This window comes from Sinocyclocheilus grahami, unplaced genomic scaffold (genome assembly GCF_001515645.1).
Source record: "Sinocyclocheilus grahami isolate Dianchi unplaced genomic scaffold, SAMN03320097.WGS_v1.1 scaffold648.1, whole genome shotgun sequence".
Lineage (NCBI taxonomy): Eukaryota > Metazoa > Chordata > Actinopteri > Cypriniformes > Cyprinidae > Sinocyclocheilus > Sinocyclocheilus grahami.
Window position 1 is genome coordinate 349,105 of NW_015505827.1, and position 24,308 is coordinate 373,412.

Genomic DNA, 24,308 nt, shown 5'->3' on the forward strand with positions numbered 1-24,308 from the left:
GTGCCCTTGAGCAAGGCACCGAACCCCTAACTGCTCCCTGGGCGCAGCAGCATAAATGGCTGCATGTCACGTCACTTCACTCACTTTAAATAATCGGTCACTTTCTAAAAAAATTATATACTTTTTAACTACAAATGCTTGTCTTGTATTAGCTCGACTTACAGTAACTCGTTTACAAAGCAAACATACAAAGAAAGTCAAACACTGTTTACAATAAAAGGTAAAACAACGATTTGAGATTTGAAAAAATTAGATCCACTATGAGGAGAAAAATCCTGGAATGCTTTCCCCAAAAACCTAAATTAGGTTTTGACTGAAGAAAGAAAGACATGAAAATCTTGGATGACATGGGGGTGAGTAAATTATCAGGAAATTTTTATTCTAGAAGTGATTAAATTAGCATTAAATCACTTGCTCACCAATGGATCCACTGCAGTGAATGGTTGCCGTCAGAATGAGTCCAAACAGCTGATAAAAACATCACAATAATCCACATGACTCCAGTTCATCGATTAACATCTGTGTGAAGCGAAAAGCTGTGTTTGTAAGAAACAAATTAATCATGAAAACGTTTTTAACTTCAAACTGTTGCTTCCAGCTAAAATAGTCCATATCTGTAATATTGCTTTCTCCAGTGAAAAAGTTGTCTCGTCTGAATCAGGAGAGAAATATGCACAGATCAGCACTGTTTACAAGTGGAAACAGTCCAAAACAGTTCTAAACAAATATGTTGGTGGATTTTGATGTGAGAGGACAACAGGGGATGGACTTTTTTCACTGGAGATTATGGATTATGTACTTGTATTTTTGCCGGAAGTGATGGTTTAAAATGTAAAACGTGGATGGATTTGTTTTTCACTTCACACGATGTTAATTGATGGACTGGAGTTGTTTGGATTACTTATGTTTTGCTGACTAAACTTACACTATAAACTGGACTAAAATGAGTTCTTTAAACCCTGAAATTAGTTTTAGCAGTTTTAAACGATTCCAGAAGCCACAGCTGCATTTCTACAGCGCAACAGTTTCTCAGGCTTGCTCTGGACAGCCTCGTTTGTCTTTTTGCTTATCTCAGCAATATGGAACATCCCGAGTTCCTTGTCAGGTGAGAAAATCTATGTTCAGCCTAAACCAGGCCAAATCGCCCCTCAGGACATCTTCACTCTGGCGGATTGTATTGAGGCTGAAATTACCCTTGAAGATTAAAGCTTGTCTCTGTGCCAGGTTATCGCAGGTCTGTAGCAAAAACTCATTTACTTAAATCTTCCTATATATTTCTCTGCATCGCTAGCCAATATCAGAGAACAAAAACATCTGGGCTGCACGTCAAGCGTACAATTAAGCAATTACATTTCCAAATCGAATTACACAGGGGAATGATTCATAAAATGACCAATTGCCCATGTACAATCACATTAATGCGATAACACTTTTTACTGCCGCAATTAAATTCGGTCATGGAGGCCTGCTTTCAAAACCGCCCTCGGAGCATATCAGAGCTAAATTTGAACCGCTTTTAGCTGAAAAGGCTTCGTTAGAGCAAGACGGGCTCGCACTCTTGTTAAAAAGATCTATGATCCCCTCACAGGAAGACATGACTTTCTTTTTCTTTGACATAGCACCTTGAAAACTGTAATGAATTGCCTTTGAATTACATTTTTGCATGAAGGTGAGCTGGCAGCAGATTATTCAGTGAGGTGAGGGATGCATGCATAAAGCCCAAAGATTAGAATGAAGGAATCAGTTTGTGGCTTTTATTTGTGTGAGCCAAACTCGTCCCTTCGCCCATACGTTCCTTTCTAATTGGGCTGCTGTATTTATTTGTCCTCAGAAGTTAAAAGATGACATTATGGTGTGGCCATCACAGCAAGCATCCTCTACAAGGTCACTGCAACAAAACAGCCCACTGTAGCCCTCAAAGAAAAAGGAAACTTAATGACACCAATTCGCCAAGATATGCGTCTTTTGATGCTGGTGAAAGTTTGACATTCTTCTTTGGAGTCTGATGGTCAGAAAAGTTCTTGTCATGCCTGAGGGTCATTGCAGCTCAAAAGAGATCTTGGTCGTGGTGGTTAACTAAGACAGACAAACACATTTGAGATCTGTCACTTTCTGCCCACTTGTAGCTTCGAGTGACCTTCAAGAGCATTTGATGTATGCTGATCTCCATGGAAACAGACAGGAAGTAGAACTAGAGTGAAAACCTATGGCTCTTTACGTTGAGTGTGACGCAAAATCAGCAAAGTAGCAGCTTTTCACACAAGCTTTAATAGTTATTAATGAATAATAATAGCTAATTATTTTATTTTATGAATATTCTATCTATCTATCTATCTATCTATCTATCTATCTATCTATCTATCTATCTATCTATCTATCTATCTAATCATATTCTATTATATTAAAATGATTAAAATAATAATTAAATTAATAATTTGTGTGTGTGTACAAATGATTACATTTATTATTATTTTAATCATTTTGAGAATTTAGTACTATCTCATAATAATTAATATATATATTTTGTTTTATAAATTGCATTTGTAGTTGTATGTAAAAATATCGTAGTTGTAAACAATATATTTCTCTGCATCGCTAGCCAATATCAGAGAACAAAAACATCTGGGCTGCACGTCAAGCGTACAATTAAGCAATTACATTTCCAAATCGAATTACATTGGAGTATATCTGACAAAAAAATACTATTTCAGTCTTTGTATTTTAAAATGTCTTTGTGTTACTCTTTTTTGCAGTTAACAGCGAAATCTACTAGCAATTTCTGAGTACTAACGTTTGAGGAATAAAGTGCAACTGCTGTGAATATTCATTTCAATATTTTTTAACTAGATATCTGATAGACGACAGACAGATAAACCCGAAAAACAGGTGTTATTTCCAGGTTGGCAATGCAGTCGTTGCACCTTGAGTGGTCTATCTATCTATCTATCTATCTATCTATCTATCTATCTATCTATCTATCTATCTATCTAATCATATTCTATTATATTAAAATGATTAAAATAATAATTAAATTAATAATTTGTGTGTGTGTACAAATGATTACATTTATTATTATTTTAATAATTTTGAGAATTTAGTACTATCTCATAATAATTAATATATATATATATTTTGTTTTATAAATTGCATTTGTAGTTGTATGTAAAAATATCGTAGTTGTAAACAATACAGCGATTATTGGAGTATATCTGACAAAAAAATACTATTTCAGTCTTTGTATTTTAAAATGTCTTTGTGTTACTCTTTTTTGCAGTTAACAGCGAAATCTACTAGCAATTTCTGAGTACTAACGTTTGAGGAATAAAGTGCAACTGCTGTGAATATTCATTTCAATATTTTTTAACTAGATATCTGATAGACGACAGACAGATAAACCCGAAAAACAGGTGTTATTTCCAGGTTGGCAATGCAGTCGTTGCACCTTGAGTGGGTTTTGACTGGTGATCGATACTGGATGGTGCATTTAATGATTGACGGTTATCACATCAAGGGTGCTTAGAAATATTGCCAAATAACTTGCTTATTCCTCTAATGCGCCTTTCGAATTGAATTGCTCCAGTCTTCAGTGTCACATGATCCTTCAGAAATCATTTGAATATGCTGTTTGGTGCTCAAGAAACAACATTATACATGTCTTTACTGTCACTTTTGATCAGTTTGATGTATTTTTTCAAATATCAGTATTCATTTCTTTAAAAAAAAAAGTACCAACCCCAAACTTTTGAACTGTAAGATGGATAGTCAGACAGGCAGGTTATCTGATAGACGACAGACAGATAAACCCGAAAAACAGGTGTTATTTCCAGGTTGGCAATGCAGTCGTTGCACCTTGAGTGGGTTTTGACTGGTGATCGATACTGGATGGGGCATTTAATGATTGACCGTTATCACATCAAGGGTGCTTAGAAATATTGCCAAATAACTTGCTTATTCCTCTAATGCGCCTTTCGGCTCAGTGCGTGTCCTGCTGCCTGCTGGGAAAATCCCATTGATCGATAATCCATCGAGATGGAGTGCTCCGATATGACTAGAAGCATTGAGTTTTGTTTGGAAAATTACAGTGAAAGATTTTTTTGTTTTGTCCGTGCTGCACTGCACTATCCTTTAAAGAAAGATCACATGGCGTGTCAAAGAAACCGGACAGCAGCAGATATGTAATGCTAAATAATGTTCATTGAACATGACGTGTTTCATATCCACTTGGGTTGTATGTCAATATCTCATGAATGTTAAAACGAAGCGCTCTGCAGCCTGTAATCTATGACTCCCTGAACTGGGCAGCCTGTGTTTACATGCTGTAATTGCATTTGCTTCTTACAGATTTTCAAAGCATAAACATTCCCCACCAGAGCATTGGAGAAAAGCATGTGCTTATGGCTTCGGCCTAATTAAAATCATACTGTATGCTCACTTGCGCTCTGTTTATTATGAGTAAGATGGCTGGTGAGCGCGGCATGCTGTTGGTTTAAAAAGGTTCCTGTTATTCCTGTTGAATTAATTCTCAGAGCTCTGAAGGCTGATCAATACCTCCTGAATGACTGCAGATTTCTCCCTCACTGTGGCATTTAAAGGCAATCACCATGTCCTGGCTGGTCCCAAATGGAAGAGGGCGATTCTGCACCTCTTTTTATGCCTTTTTCCTTGTCTCTTTATCAGAATGCATCTGTATCGATTCTGCTATTATGCACAAGGAAAATGTGAAAAGATTAATAATGAACATGGGTGACAGCTTGAACTCAAATGCTCCAAACCACAGTTTACCACTTACAGAGGCCTGAAATTATCATAGTATGAATTTAATGTTGTAAATTTAGGCTAATCTGGCCAAGGATCATCCAACTACATGTCAAGAAGCACCTAGCTGACGGTTAAACCGCCATTCTACAGTTTGCTTTTAATTTGTCATTTATAGGTGAATGAATATGAAAATGATGATACAACAATATTAGACACAGCATTGAATTTACCGGTAAATTAGGATTGTGCCACCTTTCAGAATTGAATAATTCAAACTTAATTCCTTAATTTCAATTAACTGTAAGTAATTTAGTAAATTAATTTAAATACATTTCTAATAATTCACAGAATTGAATTGCTCCAGTCTTCAGTGTCACATGATCCTTCAGAAATCATTTGAATATGCTGTTTGGTGCTCAAGAAACAACATTATACATGTCTTTACTGTCACTTTTGATCAGTTTGATGTATTTTTTCAAATATCAGTATTCATTTCTTTAAAAAAAAAAGTACCAACCCCAAACTTTTGAACTGTAAGATGGATAGTCAGACAGGCAGGTGACAGAAGATATTGAGACATTCAGTTCTCTCATACAGTGTCCCAGAACATGTCAGTCTACAACTTTAGATATTGCCAGCCTACTAAAAGAAACTTGGATGCTTTCGAGCCGTCTAAGTACCTGCAGGGATTGTGATGTTCAGCTTAATGTTCTTTTGTTGTACATCCCTGTGCCTCTTTCCTGCCGTGTGTTATTGTTGCTTCACAGTTTGACGATTTGCCTTTGGCAGAGCTTTGTCTGTGAGAAGCGCTCAGAGGATCTTACTTATCTCCAACACACCAATGAGAAAGAGAGGACGATATTACAGTCATCCATCACAGCAATCCTGTGCAGTTTACCGTCCAATTTGTCTGGGAACAGCACAGAAAATCCCTGAAAGTGCTCTATTGAGCTGATCAAATGGACAGGAAGTGGGTCATGAACTAGGGGACTTTTCTAAAGCCCATTTATCTACCGAAACAATTAGAGAAAGAGACCGAAAATTCTCTCAGCTCAGTTTGTCACAGTTCATCAAAATCATTAGCCCCTTAAACACAGAATAATACAAAATAAATAAATAAAAAAGGATGAATAATATATAAAAGTATATTCGAAATGTAAACTTTTGTATGTAACGGAAAAATTTTATGTTACTGTATCTTTATTAATGGAAGTTAATATGTATCAGAAAAAAGTGTGGCTGCATCAATATCGGGTAATTATGGTAGTCCCATTTCCGCCACAGATTAAAATGTCTCACAATTCGGACTTTTTCCTGCCAAATCTGAGAAAAAAATCTGAATTGTGAGAAAAAAAGTCCAAATTATGATATAAAAAGGCACACTTACCTTTGTTTTTTAATAAATAAAAAAAATTTAATAAAAAAATCAGAGCTGGGAAACGTAAACTCAATTTCAGAGAAAGAATTCAGAGAAAAAATTAATATTTGAGAGATATGAACTTGCAACTCCAAATTTTGAGATAAAAAGTCACAATTACCTTTTATTTTTTATTAAGTTGCGTAAAAAAAAATTAATTGCAAGGTGTGAAAAAAAGTCCTAATTGTGGCATGCAAATTCATAATTACGAGAAAAAAAGTCTGAATTCTATCTTTGAATAGAAGTCTATTTTGGGGGTTTTGCCATGGAATAAAAAAGAACATTGTGACTTTATATCTCACAATTCACAATTTCTCAGAGTTGCAGGGAAAAAGTCAGAAATAAAAATAGAAATGACCTTTTATCATTTTTCCTTTGCAGAAAATGGGCTTCCATAGGTATCACAAATAGTTATTTGCATTGCAAAATTTGCTGTATATATAGAAGGATGGTGTTTGTAATGTTTGCATGTATGTGTGATCAGCAACTTGCTGTTTATATGCTGGTGCAAGCATGCAGTCATTACTCACTGCTCATTAATTTCACATGCCACGCAGACACAGTTTACATCATGGTCCAAATGTTAAAAAATGCTGAAGTTGGCCCAGGGTCGTTTAAGTCCATGGAGCAAATCTGTCAGGGTTATTTTCCAGGGTAACCTCTGCACTTTGCAAATTGTAAAAATTTGTCCTTAAAATAAGCATTTCTTGGTTCACTTATTTTGCCTTGCCTCAGCAGCTTTGTTGGCTTTTAGAGGCGAGCCGATGTGCTTTGTCAGCAGGGCTGAGGCTGTAGAGTCATGCTAGGGGCAGTAGGTTTAGTCAGAGCCCACAGGTCATGCATCTGTACCTCTGCACGGCCTGTTCTCCAGTGCCCTTGGGAAAGAATCATTACATTACGGAGTGCAGCACTACCTCCGCTGTCAGGGTTAATCAAGTTTTAAATTTACAGTTCAACACCTTGTGCCGAGCGTATAATCACCCTGCCACTGAGTCTGAAACGGTGAAGCAGAAAAACAATACAATTATGGTGAGTTTTTACCTGTAAATTAAAGATGTGAAATTAAAATAGACTTTGTTTTTGTAAAAAATGTCTTTGGTCTTATGGTGCAACCTTGAGGAAAAACTTGTTTTCATAGTATTTGTCCAAATTGCATTTGACTAAAAAATGAGTCTTTCTGCACCTCTGAAAGATTTCACTTCACCAAGACTGCATGGAAAAAGAAAAAGTATATCAACCAATAATATCATATATACACAGGCCTATCAAATCATTATGGATACATTTATATTTCAGAAATTAAAACCTCAAGGAATCACTAACTTGGATCTCTGAAATTTGGTGAAGACATATTGAAGAATGTGTCCTTTTTAAAAAAATATAGACTTCGTGGAAAAGATTCTATTGAACACCTAAATATTTTTTGTTTATTTTTAATTTAATTTAATTTAATTTAATTTTTTTATCTATTTATATATCACTGTTGAGTTGATCTATTTCTGTGATTAGTACATTGCACATACTGTTTCATTGTCTTTAATATCCACTACCATTCTATTTTTTTTAAGATTTATTAAAAAATGAATACTCAAATTAATATTCAGCAAGGATGCAGAGTAAAGACTCTTTCATCTATTTCAAATAAATGCTTCTTAAAAGGAAAACAATAAAAAATGTATCCCAAAAAATATTAAGCACCACAACTGTTTTCAGTGACACTATTTTGCTGTATTTTCTATCAAGACGCCAAGCCTTCACACTCCTAGTGTAAAGTGTTTTTTTTGTCTCTTCCCAGCATTTTTTTTTCAGGCCATGGTCACCATTCAAGCAACTTGGGTTGCCATGGAGACGATTGGTCCTGGTTAAAAGCAGAGGTGGAGGATGACCTCATGCGAGATCTTCTGCTTTTTCAATTAGCCCTTCAGCCCTCACCATGTCTCAGTCCCGCTCTGAGAGGGCTGGACGAGGCCTTTGTTAGAGAGAAAAGTGTGAACACAGGGCATTCAGCCAGTACAGTGTGTGTGCCATACTGCATCAATAAGAAACACACACACACAGTGACAGCAATTACCTTTCAGACCATTTCAACTTCCCATAGTTTCTTCACATCTCCTGGTGGATTGTTTTGTTGGGATGCTCAGATATATACTCTGTTCCAAAACCTTGTGAGCTGCTTATGCTGGCAGCATTTTAAAGCACCACTCTTGATGTAAAACAGCTATTTTAAAAAGTAGTAGTTCGCCTAAAAAAGAACATTTGCTAAAAATGTACTCGGGCAATCCAAAATGTAGATGAGTTTGTTTCTAAAATAAGAATAGATTTGGAGAAATTTAGCATTAAATCACTTGCTCACTATGAATTCTCTGCAGTGAATGGGTGCCGTCAGAATAAGAGTCCAAACAGCTGACGAAAACATCACTATAATCACAATAATCCACAAATCCATCATTAAGATTTTAACTTCCGCTACAATACTCCTCTTTCCATAATATTACTTTCTCCATTGAAAAAGTTTTGTCGTCTGAATCAGGAGAGAAATATCAAGTCCTGTTTACATGATGAAACGGCCCTAATGATGGATTTGTTTATTACAAACCTATAGATTTTCACTTCACAAGCTGTTAATTTATGGACTGGACTCATGTGGATTGCTTGTGGCGTTTTTATCAGCTGTTTGGACTCTCATTCTGACGGCACCCATTCACTGGAGAGGATCCGTTGGTGAGCAAGAGATTTAATGATACATTTTTACAAATTTCTGTTCTGATGAAGAAACAAAATCATCTGCATCTTGGATGGCCTGAAGGGGACTAAATTCTCAGCAAGTTTTCATTCATTTTAATTAATTAGCTCGCTTCAGCCAATTTTTATGGCAGCATTGAATACATCCTTCTCAAAAAAAAAGGTGATCCCATAATTCACTGTGGCAAGTTTAGAGCAAAATTAATCCAAGATGGTGAACGAAGCAAGAAAAAGGTTCATGCATATATTAAAATGTCTTAATTTAACAGTTTTTTAAAGGGGTCATATTATGTTGCTAAAAATAACATTTTGTGTATTTGGTGTAATGAAATGTGTTTATGCGGTTTAAGGTTAAAAAAAACTGTACTGTACTGTACATTATTGTTTCTCCTCTATGCCCCGCCTTTCTGAAACGCGTCGGTTTTTACAAAGCTCATTGTTCTGAAAAGCGAGGTGTGCTCTGATTGGCCAGCTATCCTGTGCGTTGTGATTGGCCGAATACCTCAAGCGTGTGACGGAAATGCAACGAGACAAAAACCAGTAAAACACATTATAAACGAGGCATTTGTTGCATCCAGTGGGGACATAATTACGGATTATAATGACATATACTGTCTTTTTACACGTTGCATCGCGGCGCGTAAACATAAACCAAGTCTGCATTTGTGATCGGAGAAATGACAAGCAACAAGCGCTACTCTACACTGCTCAAAACTCGCATTTGAAACATCAGTGGCAAATTCTTTAAATATGAAAACATACTTACAGGCTGTGAGCTGTCATTGTAGTCTACTCTCCCAGGATCAGTAAACAGTCCTCCATAAAATGTGCTGCACACATCTGAATATTTGGGTTGAACTTTTCTGGAACAGTGTTGTAAATACAACTTAACCACTGAATTCTAGTCGTGTCCTCTTTTGGAAGGCCAAACAAAGTAATTTTTCTTTCGCAACAAACATGTGGCAGCAACAATAAAGTTATGCCTTCTTTCTTTGCGTGAACATTTGTTGGCGTTATGCAAATCTTCCCACACAGTGACGTGGACATGTGGGGGCGTGTTTAAACGAGACATTTTAGGAGGGCGTGGATGAGTCTTAACTTTCATAAAGAATATCTCTTTGGGTTTGTGACTTTAGTCTTTGTAACTTTAAGGATCTTATTTATTCACAAACAGCTTGTAACACCCCAAAGAGAAAGGAAAACTTGAAATCGCATCACATGACCCCTTTAAATATTATTAGAATACAGTAATTAATGTTGTAATGAAATTATAATATCTTTTAAAACATTAATTATCTTAATTTGAAATATACAAAAAAATAATAAAAATAAATTAAAATAATTGTATGGAAAATGTGCTTTGTATTTCATAGATATTAAAGCATATTTTTACAGTATACTGTTAGTTGAGCAACATATAGGTGTTACTTCCTATGTAGAGTGTTCTAAACTAGTCTTTTCATGAAGTTAGGGTGCCAAAAGTGCATCTCGCTCAGTTTGGAGCACATCTATAATGTCTGCAGACAGAATCTGGTACTTCACAGAAGAAATGAGGGAATAACCACTAAATCTGATGGCTTGTTTTGTGCTGTCTGTCAGTGATAAATGTGACCATATGAAAAGAGATGCGGTTTCACTATAAATGTTGTGCGAAACCATGGTTTCAGCAAGATTTGTGTTGCATTTGAAAACAATCATAACTGGTAAAACAATGGATGCATATAAACCCCAAAATCAGTTTCATATTTTAGAGTTAATCTGGTGCTTTGAATGTGAGACGGTGTTGTGAGACAGTGCTATAAATAACATTGAGATTCATCTAAGTTTTATAGCACACCACACGTCGATGATTGCCTGAATGTTCTGATAAAATATCTCTTCAGAAACATACTGTGAGTGGAATCCATTAAATCAGACAAAGGCACAATCATCATTAGCCTGGACTGGATGGTTGACAGAGTGGAAGGCTTCATTGTCCGTGGGAAGGGAATGTCCAGAGAGGCAATGCAGGGGTGAATACAGTTTGATCTAAAGGAACAGACAGGATAAGGACATGCGAACAGCAGGGTGTGATTAGACAGGAACAAAAAGCCCCCTTTAGCCGACCAGTGGCTCTTTGCTTCGCTCTTCTGAAGCTGACAGAAAATCACATTGACATTTCTTTTATTTGTCTGGGCCCAATTTAAAACTGAAAACTACATCCAAATGTGAAAATATGGCCTGGATTTTTTTCTTGGGCTCATGAAAAAACATGTTTGTTATGTCGTTTTAAAAAGTGGTGAAGAAATTTGGAGGCGTGGCTTTACTCAGACGTGAAGTCTCATAAATCGCGAATTTTAATTAGGTTGTGCACATTCATTTGTACTGTTTTAATAATTAAACTAAGTAAGTTTGGGGTCATTAAGGTTTTTTTTAAATTAAGAAATTGATTATTTTATTCAACAAATCAATTTAATTTAAAATTGCATAAAAGTATTTCAAATAAATACTGTTCTTTGGAACTTAACATTTATCAGAGAATCCTGAAAAAAAGTATCACAGTTTCCACAAAGACATTCAGCAACTGTTTTCAATATTGATAATAAGATTTTTTAAAAACAAATTAGCATATTTGAATTATTTCTTTAGGATCATGTGGCACTGAAGACTGGAGTAATGACTGCTAAACATTCAGCTTTGCATTACAGGAATACATTACATTTTAAAATATATTAAGATTGAAAACATTTATTTAAATTGTTTTAATAATTCACAGTATTACTACTTTTTTATTGTATTTTTAATCAAATAAATGCAGCCTTGGTGAGCGGAAGAGACTTCTGTTAAAAATGCATTTTCAAAATCAGATCTGTAATAGAATATGTGCTAATTTCTTAGTAAAAACTGAAATGTAAGTAATAAAATTAGAACATTTGAAAATTGATTGTAATATGATAATTGATGTGGGGAAGTCGTGGCCTAATGGTTAGAGAGTCGGACTCATAACCCAAAGGTTGTGGGTTTGAGTCTCATACCGGCAGGGATTGTAGGTGGGGGGAGTGAATGTACAGCGCTCTCTCCCACCTTCAATACCATGGCTGAGGTACCCTTGAGCAAGGCACTGCTCCCTGGGCGCTGCAGCATGAATGGCTGCTCACTGCTCTGGGTGTGTGTTCACTGCTGTGTGTGTGCACTTTGGATGGGTAAATGCAGAACACCAATTCTGAATATGTTACCATACTTGGCCACATGTCATGTCACACAAAATAATATACACACATTTTGAAAATTAAATTGAGCTAAACACATTCATGGATTCAATGGTCTTTCTAGATCTTCACCTCCAGAAATAGCAGAAGAAATCACTTTGACTCATTTTACTATTTTGTACTGAGGATTTATTTCCCAGATTCATGTTTCAATATTTCACTCTGTGGATGAACTGATGGGAAATGTGCCAGTGAGAGAAAATGTAGATGTCTGTCCTCTGCGTTATCTACAAATGAAAAATTTAATGAGCAGATTATGGACTCTCAGCTTCATATGTGTGGATTATAGGAGACGTTCTACTGAATGACAGAGAACATAATTACAGAGAACAATTACATTTCTAATGACTGTCAAACAGAGCAAAACAAGGTTTTGGCACATAGATCTCTTTAAATCTCAGTATTATTCTTCCTCTCACTTCTACATGGAGCTAGATGTGGTAAAGATTGAGATTTGGAAAATTCAGTGGCACACTGAATGTTTTTGCTGTATATTTATCAATGGTTTTAATGAGATTTGATTGCTGTAAGGCAAGTTGAATGTGTTCAACATGTGTGTTCGAATGGTTTTCTTGGACAGTAATAGATGTTTCTGATTCAATATTCTGAGTTTGTGATTATATTTAAACCACTTCAAGGAGACTATTATAAAATTTCTCTCATCACTTACTGACTCTACTGCTCTTTCAAAAACTTTATGACTTTCTTCTGTTAAACACAAATGCAGAATTTCTTGTTCTTTCCTACACTCTTAAAAATAAAGGTGCTTCACGATGCCATAGAATAACCTTTTTGTCTAAATGGTGCCATAAAGAACCTTTAACATCTGAAGAACCTTTCTGTTTCACAAAAGGTTTTTTGTGGCGAAAGAAGGTTCTTCAGATTATAAAAAGGTAAGAAAGAGATGGTTCTTTAAAGAACCTTTGACTGAATGGTTCTTTGTGGAACCAAAAATGGTTCTTCTATGGCATCGCTTGAAGAACCTTTTGAAGCCCCTTTATTTTTAAGAGTGTATATTATAAAAGTAAATGGCTGTCACGCGAGATTTTGACTTTAAATCTAAGTCGTTTTGTCATAAAAAGCTATTCAGACGCTTCAGAAAACTTGGAATCTAGACACATGGACCACTTTTATGGTGCTTTTTAGGCAAAACCTGAATAAAAGTAAAAGTTATTTCTAATAGATTTGTGCATCTTTCCTAATTGATTCACTCAAATTAAGACAGTTTTGTATTTTGTAATTTTGTATTAAAAAGTTTTCTGAAAAGGAATGTCAAAAATGTTGTAAATGTATTTTAAATATGCATTTGAGGCTTTATTTAATTAAATATGCACTAATTTGCATACATTTCGATTGTTATTTAAGAATCATTGTGATACTATTATACTTTTCTTTTTTTTTTTCAAAGTAGTTATTTACGTATGTGATACTCTCCAAAATGGTGCTATAGGGTGACGTGGAGGAGACGAATTGTTGAATAACGTCGTTATTTTTATTTTGTTTGCACACAAAAAGTATTCTCATAGCTTCGTAAAATTATAGTTGAACCACTGATGTCACATGGATTATTTTACTGATGTCCTTGCTACGTTTCTGAGCCTTGATCGTGTAAGGATCCTTGCTGTCTATGGAGGGTCAGAGAGCTCTTGGAATGCATCAAAAATATCTTCATTTGTGTCCCGAAGATAAACGAAGGTCTTACGGGTTTGGAACGACATGAGGGTGAGTAATTAATTACAGAACTTTCATTTTTGGGTGAACTATCCCTTTAAGGTGCTTTTTGTCCTTTTTAGCACTTGACAGAATGTGGTCCCCATCCACTTTTATTGTATGATCAAGAGATTCTGCTAAAGTTCTCAGTTTGTGTTTCACAGGAGAAAGTCAGTCACACAGGTTTAGAATGGACAAAATGTTTATATTTGGGTGCACTTTCTCTTTAACTGCACGTAAGTGCACTGCATTCTTCCAGAGCATGGGAACAGGAAACTTCTGTCTTATTTCACTCTCATTTTCTGCTTAATTTCCTCAATTCTGTCATTCGCCGTTTCTCCCTTTCTCTCCTTCACCCTGTAGATTCACAGCTTTTCACTCTGTCAAAAGTGCGCTGAAGACAGGTCACCCAGAAGATCTTTCCTCACTTTAATCTCCCTCTCCCAAACTCTCAGACTGGAGACACTTGAGCTGCGTTTGGTCTGAGAGGAGGAAGCTGTGTTGTTCTACCCCCCTGTCACTCTGTCCCCTTTGCTGTCTACCTCTTTGCCCCGAGCTGTCATGTCAGACGCCAGAGCCATGAAGGCAGCAGTAGAGAGATGGACGGCTGAGACAATGAGGGTGGCACCTGTGGGCACCTGCCTGCTTGTGATGACTCGGCCTTCCTGCGTCACTTTCACTCGACAGGGCCAGATGGGGCGTCCTGCCAGACTGAGGCTCTGTGTGCAGTCCAACTGCTCTACAGGATGACGTTAGCTGCTTGGATAGTGCGGTTCTCACAAGGGCAAGCACAGCAATGTCAAATGAGTTACTGAACTATCAAACTGCAATTTCGGGACTTTTTGCTTGTACAATACCTTTTTTTAATCCCCATTATATTTTAAATTCACTTCTTGACCAATATGTAAATGTACAATACACTCAAAAAAATCCATAAAGCCATAAATCCATAAAATCAGTGCACAATATACTGTAATAATATGAAGTAATTTTTTGTAAGTTTTCATTTATTTTTTTTTTTTTTACAGGTGTTCTATACCCGTACTTTGAATTTTTCACTGCATTGCATTGCGTTTTAGAGTTAACGGAAATGTCCATTAAATTAATGGATAATGTCCTAGCAGAAAAACCAGCATATTTATTTATTTATCATTTTATTTATAAGTACAGTGTACTATGTAAAATTTGGGGTTCAGTGAGATTTTTTCTTTATTTTTTAAAGAAATTAATTTTTTTTAGCAAAGATTTTGTTACAAACTATTTTTATTTTTTTATTCTGTTATTTTGAACATTGTATTTATTAAAAAAAACTGAAAGTAAACATATCATGCTTTAACAAAAATATTAAATAGCACAGCACAGCTGTTTTCAACATCTATAATAAGAAGAAATTGCAGCAATCTTGAGCAGCAAATCAGTATATTAGAATGATTTCTAAAGGATCATGTGACACTGAAGACTGGAGTAATGATGCTGAAAATTCAGCTTTGCATCACAGGAATAAATTATATTTTAAATATATACTCAAATATAAAACAGTTGTTTTAAATGATAATATTTCACAATATTGTTTTTACTGTATTTTTGATCAAATAAATGCAGCCTTGCCTAGAATAAGAGACTTCTTTCAAAAACATGACCCTAAAATTCTAGTTCAATTCTAGTTTAACTAATTTATGTGTTTTTGCAGACTAGTTTTCAATCCGAGAGGCGGGTATTATTGCATTGACTGGGTAATAAGCCAGACTTCTTTCAAAAACATGACCCTAAAATTCTAGTTCAATTCTAGTTTAACTAATTTATGTGTTTTTGCAGACTAGTTTTCAATCCGAGAGGCGGGGATTATTGCATTGACTGGGGAATAAGCCAATCACAGTGCATGAATGCTCTGCATCATCTGACTTGTCACCTGCATTTGCCCATATTTCCCCTCACGATCACGAGAACAAAATACATGCTTTTTTTAAAACATTATCCATTTGTGTAACTGTTGGACAGTATTGCTTTAAGAATAAGTGCTTTTAAATGCTGTTTGATCTTTCATATTTTACTCCTGTACTCAATTTTTTTTAATTTGATTTAAACCAAGTAATGTTGCAGTTGAAATAAAGATATATAGCCAACTGGTGAGTAACTTTAGGGTCACTTTTTTTTAAATGAATACTTTCATTCACCAAGGATGCATTAAATCAATAAAAAGTTTCAATAAGGATGTTTACAATTTTATGAAAGATTTCTATAAAAAATTGCTGTTCTTTTGAACTGTTTTCTATTAAATTAATGGATAATGTCCTGGCAGAAAAACCAGCATATTTATTTATTTATTATTTTATTTATAAATGCAGTGTACTATGTAAAATTTGGGGTCAGTGAGATTTTTATTTTTTTTTATGTTGCAGTTGAAATAAAGATATATAGCCAACTGGTGAGTAACTTTAGGGTCACTTTTTTTAAATGAATACTTTCATTCACCAAGGATGCATTAAATCAATAAAAAGTTTCAATAAGGATGTTTACAATTTTATGAAAGATTTCTATAAAAAAGTGCTGTTCTTTTGAACTGTTTTCTATTAAATTAATGGATAATGTCCTGGCAGAAAAACCAGCATGTTTATTTATGTATTATTTTATTTATAAATGCAGTGTACTATGTAAAATTTTGGGTCAGTGAGATTTTTATTTTTTTTAAAGAAATTCAGTTTTTTAGCAAATTGTAACAAAAATAATTGTTACAAACTATTTTTTTTTAATTCTGTTCTTTTGAACATTGTATTTATCAAAAAAACCTGAAAGTAAACATATTATGAGTTAAACAAAAATATTAAATAGCACAGCACAGCTGTTTTCAACATCTATAATAAGAAGAAATTGCAGCAATCTTGAGCAGCAAATCAGTATATTAGAATGATTTCTAAAGGATCATGTGACACTGAAGACTGGAGTAATGATGCTGAAAATTCAGCTTTGCATCACAGGAATAAATGATATTTTAAAAATATACTCAAATATAAAACAGTTGTTTTAAATGATAATATTTCACAATATTGTTTTTACTGTATTTTTGAACAAATAAATGCAGCCTTGCCTAGAATAAGAGACTTCTTTCAAAAACATTACAAAATATTGCTGACCCTAAAATTCTAGTTTAATTCTAGTTTATGTGTTTTTGATTAGTTTTCAATTCGAGAGGAGGGCATTATTGCATTGACAGGGTAATAAGCACACCAGTTTTTTAACATATATAATAATTATTATAATTATTATATTATAATTATAATTATTATAATTATTATTCCTCACATATTCTTTAAATTAACTTTAACAATAACATTAATATTCTTCCATTATCAAACGGCCATATAATGAACAATGGTGCAATGCTTTTGATGTTTTTGCTTTATAACCACTCTAAGCAGCTTTTTTTTATGCTGTTCTTTTAAACTGTTTTACAACTGTTTTTTTTTTTACCAAATCAGCATATTAAAATGATTTCCAAAGGATCATGTGACACTGAAGACTGGAGTAATGGCTGCTAAAAATTCAGCTTTGCATCACAGAAACAGATATTTTACAACGTATTGAAATAGAAAACAGGTATATTAAATTGTAATAATATTTCACAATATTACTGTTGTAACTGTATGTTTTATTAAATGAATGCATCGTATGAGACTTCTTTTAAAAACATAAAAAATCATACAGGCTACATGCACAAAGATTTTCTTTTTGTAAGTCATAGTGTTTCATGTTTATGGTGCGAATGTACCAAGATTCGTAATGTGAAATTAGACAAATTGGAGGAGCATGATGAAACTGAACTAAAATTCAATGGCAAGCATTCGAACCAAGGGCAAAAACATACAATGTCTGGATATTCAACTGCACTCAGGATGGAAAAATGCATGTACACCACTTACTCTGCCTCAGCCTGCCTCATTCACTACACTTGTGGCTCCTCTGGACTAATGGCATGGTTTTTGGTTGGCGTCATTGCCTGCGTTTTCACCGTTTCAAAACCTCAAGGCACCATTCTCCCATCTGGGGGTACTAGATGTAAATGTAGGGCCTGGACAATGCGCTGCTCATAATGAAAGCCTTTCCAGGCTCTTTATGATCCCTCTCATATTCTTCTCCTCTGATCAGGAGCTCTTTGTCCACCAGAACAGAGAGAAAATCAAGTCAATCTTCAGTAGCATGGCAGGCAGATGAGATCGTGTCACATGGTGGCTCTGCGGTCAGCTCTCACCTGAAGAAATGGCCAGTGATTCTCATTATCACCGTCTTTATGAATTCAAAAATAGAATCTGGCAGGTGTGCCCCGAATCTGACAGGACATCACACAGAGACCCGCTCAGCACGGCACCTCTCTGCTCGGCTTAAGGACGCCGTGGGAAATTCACGCTCAAAATCCATGATGCCAACCTGCTGTGGCAGGATGAAAGCCCGTCCTGCAATGAAAGCAATGACAGAGCGGGATGACTTCGTAGGAGAAGGAGACAAACAGAAAGTATCATTTTGTAGAGGATATTGTTTTGGAGCGTGCTTTTCTAAACATATTCTTATTCATTGTTATGCTGCTCAACGGCGGCTTTTTCCCAAGCTGTTGATGACTTAATAATTAATGGATTCCAACAGCTCAATAAAACATTCGGCTGGGTTTGGACCAGGTGCATTTTGGCGCATGCAGGTCTGAGCCAATGTCACCCAGTCAAAGCTCATTCACCTAAACAGCCCGAGATCCACGAGTAAATATGGCATTGATCTAAATGTCAGGCCTGTGAAATATTAAAAAAAAATAAACTAAACCTTCCTGATTAAAACATCTGATGAAGAATGCTGAAATGTTCTATCATTTTATCTGTCGTTCTATCATTCTATCTGTTGTTCTTTCTATCTATTGTTCTGTCATTCTGTTGTTCTATTTGTCATTGTATCATTCTGTCATTTTATTCTGTTCTATCGTTTTATCATTCTATCTGTCATTCTATCATTTTATCATTCTGTTCTATCATTCTAACTTCTATCTATTAGTCTTTCGTTCTACTTATCATTTTGTTGATCTTTAGTTCTATCTATCTATCTATCTATCTATCTATCTATCTATCTATCTATCTATCTATCTATCTATCTATCTATCTATCTGTCTATCTGTCTGTCTGTCTGTCTGTCTGTCTGTCTGTCTGTCTGTCTATTGTTCTATCTATCTATCGTTCTGTCGTTCATTCTATCTGTTATTCTTTCATTTCTATCATTCTATCTGTTGTTCTATCTATCTATTGTTCTGTTGTTCATTCTATCTATCGTTCTATCTGCCATTCTGTTGTTCTATTTGTCATTCTATCATTCTATTGTTTTATTCTATCCTTCTATCATTTTATCTGTCATTCCATCATTCTGTTGTTCTATTCTATTCTATTTTATTCTATCTGTTGTTCTATCTATCTATGGTTCTGTCTATCCTTATTTCTGTTTTATTTGTCATTCTATCATTCTATCATTCTATTCTATTCTATTATTCTATCTGTTCTATAATGTTCTGTTCTATCTTTTCTATTCTGTTGTTCTAACTAAACTAAACCTTCCTGATTAAAACATCTGATGAAGAATGCTGAAATGTTCTATCATTTTATCTGTTGTTCTATCATTCTGTCTGTTGTTCTTTCTATCTATTGTTCTGTCATTCTGTCTATCATTCTATCTGTTGTTCTATTTGTCATTGTATCATTCTGTCATTTTATTCTATTCTATCGTTTTATCATTCTATCTGTCATTCTATCATTTTATCATTCTGTTCTATCGTTCTATTTTTTAGTCATTTGTTCTACTTATCATTTTGTTGATCTTTAGTTCTATCATTATCTATCTATCTATCTATCTATCTATCTATCTATCTATCTATCTATCTATCTATCTATCTATCTATCTATCTATCTATCTATCTATCTATCTATCTGGCTGTATGTCTGTCTGTCTGTCTGTCTGTCTGTCTATTGTTCTATCTATCTATCGTTCTGTCGTTCATTCTATCTGTCATTCTTTCATTTCTATCATTCTATCTGTTGTTCTATCTAATGTTCTGTCTATCATTCTATCTGTTGTTCTATTTTTCATTCTATCATTCTATTCTATTCTGTTGTTCTATCATTCTATCTGTCATTCTGTCTGTTGTTCTATCTATCTATTGTTCTGTTGCTCTGTCATTCTATCTGTTGTTCTGTATGGCATTATATCTATTGTTATCTCTACTTTTATATTAAAGTACCCCCTGAAATTTTAAGTTAAAATTACAATAATCTATCAAAATATAAGCTCATGGTTCTCTAATGTCAGCCTTTTTAATATAAGGCATCTGCTTATTGTTTGCCTAATGCTGTAATACAGTTTTCTCAATTGCTTTGGCACCTTTTTCGAAACAATCTTAACATTCTCTAAACTGTGAGTGCAAATGTCACAACTGTTTGCTGGAACTTCAGAACTTTATTGCATGTCTGCAAAATGTAGTTACTCACCCAAAACATTTAATTCATGCTTCAAAACCTAGTTATCATGTCAGTAATTTGGCCAAAGCCACCAGAATATAAAATATTTTTGTCATCGTGTGAGCCACGCTGGTCAAAATGTTTAGTTGTTTTTTCACCATGACAGTCAACCATGGAAATGAAGGTTTTATAAAAAATCTGATATTTGTTGAGAAGAGTCAATAGTACATAGAAAAAAAAGTATATGAACATTTGTATATATGCAGTACATTTATTTTTGTACGAATGCATTACATATAAGTGAAATCTTGCTTGTCCAATTACTGTACATTTCATATTTCTTATGTTACCACAAATACACAAAAATACTTATTTTGAATACTTCAAAAATTATTCTTGGTGGACATCCTGTCGCTCTTGTTGGTCAGGCCAAAGATTTTCATCAACATCACATCTGATGTTTTCCATTGCCATGCACCGGGGAAAAAATCTCCTTGAATGCCGCACCCATCCCCTGCAATGATCAGCTGTGATGTCCTCACATGCAGCATTCATGGCATCCAACAGAGACATCTGATCTTGTGGTCTATGATCATATACTTTCCACCTCCATGCTGAAAAAAAAACTCTTCTATTGGATTTAGGAATGGAGAGTATGGTGGAAGGAACTCCACTGTTATCCTTTCATGTGCAGCAAACCAGTCCCTAACAATGTTGGTTCGGTGGAAGCTGACATTATCCCAGACAACAACATAATTAGGCAAATGTGGTCTAACTAAACCTCTTTCTTGTTCTGGAATCAGTTCTCTGTAAAGTGTGTTTAGGAAGGCCAGGAGAAGTTGGGTATTATAGGGCCCAATGTGTGGAATATGTGTGCTCACACCATTCTCTGAAATGGCAGCACACATTGTAATATTGGCCCCACGTTGGCCTGGTGTGTCAGTTGTGGCTCGGTGTCCAATGAGATTGCGACCACGTCTCCGGCCTTTGGACAGATTGAACCCGGCCTCGTCCACAAAAACAAGAATGTGGGTTGTTTCATGTCCTTCTAACGCCATGATTCTCTACGAAGAAACACAGAAACAAAATAAAGTAAATTTTTATTCTAGAGTTCAGTAAATGTTTTCTCTTCTTATGGGTTTCTAAAACTTCAAGTAATACAGGCATCTTAGAAGTACAGTAAAACTCACTAAGTGCCCACCAATAGTTTACCTGGACATACTGCACTTTGGATCTCTGATGGAATTGTTGGCTATGACCATGTTGCAAATTTCTTGTTCTTGCTGATGGTTAAATACTGCTGCTCTGCCACCAGCGCGAGGTTGTTGTGCGGTTCTATAGAATGTACAAATAGACTTGCATTTATCTTTACAATATTGTTGTTTATAAAAATGCTTTACATACTGTAAAACAAAAAACATAAATACATATTTACCTGTTTTCTCTATGAAAGAATGTGCCAAAGCATTTGCAATTTGCTCAAATCAATAAGAAATTCCAATCTGATGTGAACAAGAAGCGAATTGTTCAGAGATCTGAACTTATTGTTTCGGGAAAAAAAGTTTCATTCGAGAATTGAGCCAAAGCAAATGAGAAAAACTGTAATATAGTAGTGTCAATTAATCAGCAGAACTGAAGTGGAACTGGAACTATTGTCCAGAATTGGAATTATATTTCTGTATTTACTTATAATTCTGTTATATTTCACAGCATCAGACATATTTTTGCATGAAACAAATGTGTCATTGTGTGTGAATATTCATATCCATGCATGTGAATTAATGCATGCTTGGACTTGCCTTCATGTGTGTTTTGGAGGTCAGGAAACAGAGGGCTCATGCAAACCTTCTCCACTTCCTCTGGGAGATCTGCTTCTCCACCAGCCTGCTTGCAGACTTTTTTCTTCCTTCTCAGAAACTGATTTAAGTGGGTCCCCAGGGTCCTCACCTCGCCATATATCCAATGCACTGTTTGGATTTACTTAACAGTATCCTCATGTTGCAAATGGAGAATGAACTAAAATCAATGGAAACGTCATCACAGGAGAGCTACCGTTCTGTTTTCTTCCATCTGCTGACCTTGTGGTGCTCAGACCACCATTGATTTTTCCAATGAACAGTGTAAGAATGTATATAAGAGCTTTCATAACAGTGTTTAGGTTCTTGTTTATTTCTAAAGCCATTAACACAGAGGCTGATCATTAAAAACAGACATAAAGCAATGGTTTCTTCTCGCCATATTCATTTGGATATACAGCAAATGTGAATTGGATGGCAGCGGTATCTAATTTAAATTAGCTTTGTTGATTTGCGGTTCATGCGTACTGTTGGACACCATTAGAGCTAATGTTTTCATAATTACTGAGCATTAAAAAAATCAGGCTGCATTTCAGAACCAGCTGCCTTAACAGAACTAGGCAGTAGATTATAGGCCCAGAGCGCTCTGAATATTTACCAGCAGCACATGCTGTCATATCTTTGCTTTTTCAAAATTTGCATTTAGTTTCATACGCCTCTGTTGTGGCATGTGTATGCGTGTGGTTTGGTTTTTCTTTCAGGTGGTGTGAAGATCATGTTTATTCATCTCCGAGTCCCAACAGTGTCTTTTGGCGTTCCTCTGCCACCCTTTCGGTGCACTGTGTCCCTTTTTGACAGGCATTTCCCACTGAGGTGAGAGCACACAAAACTATTGCATTTTGGATCTGTTATTTGTGAAAAAACTGCATAGGGAGAATGTAAATAAGACTTTATTTATCTCATCAATATCGCCTTTGTTCCTCCACCCACCACTCACATCAGTACCCGCTTGCATTTCTTTCCTAACATGCTGGTCTTCCTATATGCATTTTAATAAATTGAACAAATGTTTTTTCTGATTCATAATAAAGCAGTAAGGAAAGAGGGATGCAGTGCAGTATTGCATTAGGATTGGTGCTATAATGGTGCTATAATGGACTTCTCAAGGTTAATGGTGTGTGAGAGTGAAAGAGAGGGAGACATTACATTTGTTCCTCCTACAGTTTCAATGGACACTGTTTTTCTTTGACTAATATATAAGAGGATGTTTCTTCATCTATGGGCAGTTTGGACTTTAGATATACTGTATCTTGGTATACCAAGAAGAACTTAAACGCTTAAACTAGTTTTAGTTATTTAATATGGCCCAACATTGAATATTAATGCAAAACAGGAATTGTTTTATTTTATTTTTTTATTTGGTTTGTTTTGTTTTTTATACTTAAATGTCATGAACAAACATCATATCCACTATCTTAAATTGCTTGTAGATCACCTATGGTGGAAATTAAAATTGTTAATTTAAATTTAAATGTATTATTAATTTAATTTTAACATTATTTTAAAATTACGTTTTAAACCGTTACATTTTTGATAAAATTTTTGGCTCCATTGTCTTTGTATGAGACATTTTATTTCTAGGATTTTATACATCCTTAATACATACAATTAAATAATATTTTCAAACATTTGACATAGTGGTGGCTTTATTGGAAATTATACACAATATTCTGTTCAATAAAATTTACCTTGATTTTTTTCTTTGTGTTAGATGTTTTGATCTTTATTTAAATTATCATAGCCATCATATGTTTACTTTATTATTATTATTATTGTTATTAAACCATCATCATCATTATTATTATTATTATTATTATTGGTTTTATATGGTTTTATGTGTAAAAAACATTTGGATCTAATTTCTTCTTTAAAAAAATATTTTCAACTTTAAAAAACATAAGATTTATGTAGGTATAGCGTATAGGAGAACAATGAATTGTTTATGTATTTTCAAATGTCTCAATAATAATAATAATCATAATAAAGATACAAAATGAATAAAAATAAGAATGAAAACAATGATATATACACACACACACACACACACACAGACACACAGACAAACATATATATATATATATATATATATATTTATATA